Source organism: Heliconius melpomene, chromosome 17 (genome assembly GCF_056956725.1).
Source record: "Heliconius melpomene rosina isolate 202511_hmr_F chromosome 17, ASM5695672v1, whole genome shotgun sequence".
Classification (NCBI taxonomy): domain Eukaryota; kingdom Metazoa; phylum Arthropoda; class Insecta; order Lepidoptera; family Nymphalidae; genus Heliconius; species Heliconius melpomene.
This window is the reverse complement of record NC_140405.1, coordinates 440,303-444,491: the sequence shown is the minus strand read 5'-3', so window position 1 is coordinate 444,491 and position 4,189 is coordinate 440,303. Positions and strand designations below refer to the sequence as shown.

General features: G+C 36.1%; 1 long non-coding RNA gene across 1 annotated transcript; it reads right to left on the bottom strand.

Moving 5' to 3' along the window:
• Positions 1-2,611: 2,611 nt before the first annotated feature.
• LOC146529768 (uncharacterized) lies at positions 2,612-4,177 on the bottom strand. Its single transcript, XR_014878900.1, has 2 exons — positions 3,633-4,177; positions 2,612-3,298 (listed from the first exon to the last, which is right to left on the bottom strand). It is a non-coding gene; the product is annotated as an uncharacterized LOC146529768 (long non-coding RNA).
• Positions 4,178-4,189: the final 12 nt, after the last annotated feature.

Here is a 4,189-nt window from a genome sequence, read left to right as displayed (position 1 = left end):
TTATTATTTTTTACATATATAAGTACTTATGTGCAGTTTTTACATATATAAGTACATATATAAGTACTTACTTAGAGTACTTATGTGAGATAAATTACCCAATTTGAATACATTTAGACAACAACTGCCGTTTGTCTGAAAGATGTCACTTATGTCTACCTGTATATAGACATATCTGTGCGTTAAAAACAATAACATTCAACAACTACCTCCGTAACTGATAACAGACATAGGTATCAGTTACGGAAATTATAAAATCTTAAAAAAAACAATAATTTACGCTAGTAAACATATATTGTAATTGACTTATGAAAACATAATACGTTGTAACAGTGGCGGACTAACCCTGTCGGAGGCCCGGGGCGGTGTCGTTGAATGAGGCCCCTTGACACCGCACTCCCCCCCCCCTGAAAAATTTTTATATATCACATTTTTTTTCATCTATAAATTAGTGTGTATGTTTACTTAGTTTGCATCTTGTAATTAATGTTTGAGTTAGACTTGCATACACATAGAAAATTAAAATACTAAATATCAAAAGTACATGTAGTAGAATTTAGCAAAAAAAATCCTCGTGTCCTCGAGATAAAAAGACGAATTGGGATAACAAAAGAAGCTATCATCCGTGTAAATAACGTATGGAAGAAAAGAGGAATTTGTATTAAAACCGAAATAAGAATGTTACGAACACTGATATTCTCTATTACTACCATTCGATAGATAGGTACAGGTGGAAGCAGATCATCTGCTCTAGATGTAAAACCGGATCATTCTCAAATTCATTGTAAATTTCTACCAGATTATCTAGGACTACAGCCAGAGCGTCATCTGGAGCTTCCATCATAAGCTTAGTTCCAATATAGATAATAATTTATCATCTTGAACTGGTTCACACGCTATAGTAATATTAGTTCCGCGTATAAAATAAAATAGACTGAGATCCCAGGACCCTAGTAGACCTACGCCATTTTAGTAAAGCTGAAATTTTTAAGATTACTAGTGAGGCCCTTTCAAAGATAGCGCCAATTTAAGATACACGCTCACCTACGTTAAAGTAAAAACGCTCGTATTTAAATATATTTTTGAGAAAAATGTAAAAAAAATATTATAACCCTGGTATATAACCCTTTACGTAGGCTTTACTCTTGCCAGACGTCCTAAAGATTGTTTAATATCGGGACAAAATACGTATACTTCTACTTCTTCTTGGCATTAATCCCGTGCTGAGGGTTCTTTTGGAAGAACGTATTCGCGACGGCCAGATCAGATGCAATATAGGTCCTCAGAATATTTTCTTCTTCTGTATTACGAAGTCCGTATCTAAAACCCCCGTGAACATGTTCATACAGCTCAGCAGCTGACGTGACTGTTCAAGTCTTCCCCAACAACAAACAACCATTTCGGTAGACGGTATAGCAAGTAGAACCTCTTCATTCTGCTTTCAGAATGACTCTTTTTTGGACACGCTACAGCCGGCCTGCGGCGCATAGTCACTAATTTAGTTTGTAGTTACGCCTTCAATCGGAACCCTTATACGCATCAAGCTATTGCAGCGACCATCAGCTTCAAGCAGCCAGTTCTGAAACTCTTCAGAAAGAACTAGTGCCACACAGTTTTTACCTGAGGGTGACCCGGTGTATATAAGGCGGTAACCCTGTCCGTTATTGCGAGGCTTATTGCCCTTCCAGCAAGCTCCCTGGAGGAAAGCACACTGGACCCGAAGTCTTATAAGCACATCTGCGAGTTCTCTGCATCGTCCGGTTAGAGAGCCAATATTTCACGTTGCAAAGCGGATATTCTGTCTGGGTACTAGCGTTTTAAGCAGTGTTCGTACTTGACACGTTGTTGCGTTCCATATTAGCGGCGGATGGCGGTTTTTGAATGGAGCAACTGCCATTTGACTTCCAAAACCACTTTGAAAATTTACGTTATAAATTTTACATATATTATTTATGGACTATTTTAAGACCCCTTATAAGCACCCAAACCGATCTGATGGCTCAATCATCCTCCCAGATAGAGATGTACCTTTATTTTGCGCTACTTCTGGAAAGGCCCCACTTTTAGGTTAGTGAGTACGCAAACTTTTATAAAATGACGTCGGTCTGGAGGCCCTAGGAACTTGAAGTAAAAAACTACGAAACTGGAACCACATGCAACCTAAATGGACATTAGAAAGATAAAAGTAATTTTAATTAATATAATGTAAACTACCGGTACAGGCTGCACTAATCCCTGTACTTATTTGTTTCTTGGAGGCCTCCTCCAGCCTCAAACTTCCTCTTAAGTAGATACTATGCGTTTTTTCAAGGGCTTATTTAGGATTTGATCAAGGGAATTTGCACCATTTGGAGGCCCCCCTGGACCCGAGGCCCGGGGCGGACCGCCCCCGCCGCCCCCCCCTTAGTCCGCCACTGCGTTGTAAGGACGGTGAACATAATGATAATCGTTTCGAAGTGTCTTGGCAGAGCGGGTAAATAGTGGACGTTGAGAGGTGCCATACAGAACGCATATAACAAACCATATATATAGGGGAATTGTGCTTAAGGTGACATACTTTTTGTTCGAAGACAAATATTTCAAATAAATAAAGTCATCTGAGAACAGCATATTGCGTATACTATTGTATATTTCATAATCAACGAAATTATTTTAGTTTCAGAATAATCGTCTTTCCAACATCATAAAAAACAAACAAAAATCGCACTTAGTTCGACCAGTGTAAGACGACATATCTACAGGGTAAAATGACATACTTAGTATGTGGCATAAAAACGCCATCATTATTTGTCGAGCATAGTTCACAAATAAATAGTTTCTTATTTGCTGGGGGGCTTTTAAACAGTATTAAGGCGAGATTCATACATGTTGCAAATTTTATAAGGTTGGATTCCGTTATCAGTCACTTCCTTTTCCAAAAGGGAAATAAGCTTCGTCACTTGCGGCTATTGAATGCCCTTGCTCTAGCAGCCTTATCCATGTCTTCTTATGATCAATATATATTCGTTTGTAATTGCTAGGCATTTTGTAGGTAAAGCAAAAAAAATACATCGATTCTATTTATAAGGGTAAGATAGTATGCCATCTTATACTCACGTTTTGTATGTCATCTTACCCAATAGATATATGAATTTAATTTTAACCGTTGTGACAAAAGGTTATAGGTTAAGATGCGCTTTTAGCGTTAGTTGTGTCATATAATAATCGTATTTTACATTTATAATTAGTTCAAATAGAAAATCTTTATCTTACATGTCTTTTCACCATCAAGCAAAAGCGAAAGAAAAATTTGTTGCAACTGAAAATAACGAAAACATGAATTACTTGCCCATCTGCATTCACTTTCAGCCATACGGAATTTAAGCACTAACTTAGGCATGGGCACAGAACACATTTGAGTACACTAGTAAATAGAGAGATACACATAATAAATAGTGCTAGTGAAATAATTGTATATATCTTGTAACTGTTTATAAAATATTGAATACTTGTATACCAACAAGTGTCAAATCATATGATGACCTCTGACGATCTCGGATTACAAAGTGAAATAACTTTATTTAAAATAAAAAGGTACATGCTTCATTTTTTGAACGTCAAATAATCTACCGCTAGTTCACTAAAGTTAATACCTCAGACCTGAGAAGAACTGACGAAAAAGAAAGAAACTCAGCGCGACTTATTTTTTAAAACCAATTATACATTTTACCATTTCTGACAATGATACTTTGAAACAGACTGGAGCGAGCATTTCATTCCCAAGCCGTGTTATCATTTATAAAATCATTAATTTGGTAATAACCTTTAACACACAAACGTCTTTTCACAAGTTTTTTAAATTGTGATATAGAACATTCTCGAACGCTTTCTCGAATCCTACAATAAATATGGTTTATAATATCACAAAAAAATTAAGCCAAAAAAGGCAAAACTTTTAAGCAACAAAAAGTGCAAATATTTGAAATTCTGCTTATACTGTGTAGAATAAACAAATAGAAATATTTTTTAAGATATATCTACATCATTATCTTTATTTTAATTCAATTAATATTATATGTTCTGTTCTTTCTAATATGGCGTTCCGAGCGTGCCAGTTGAGCACAAAATCACTTCGCCAGTGTCACGTTGAATGGAGAACTCACGAAAGAGGTTGTACGGTAAAAAAAGAGAAATTAATATTATAGATAAC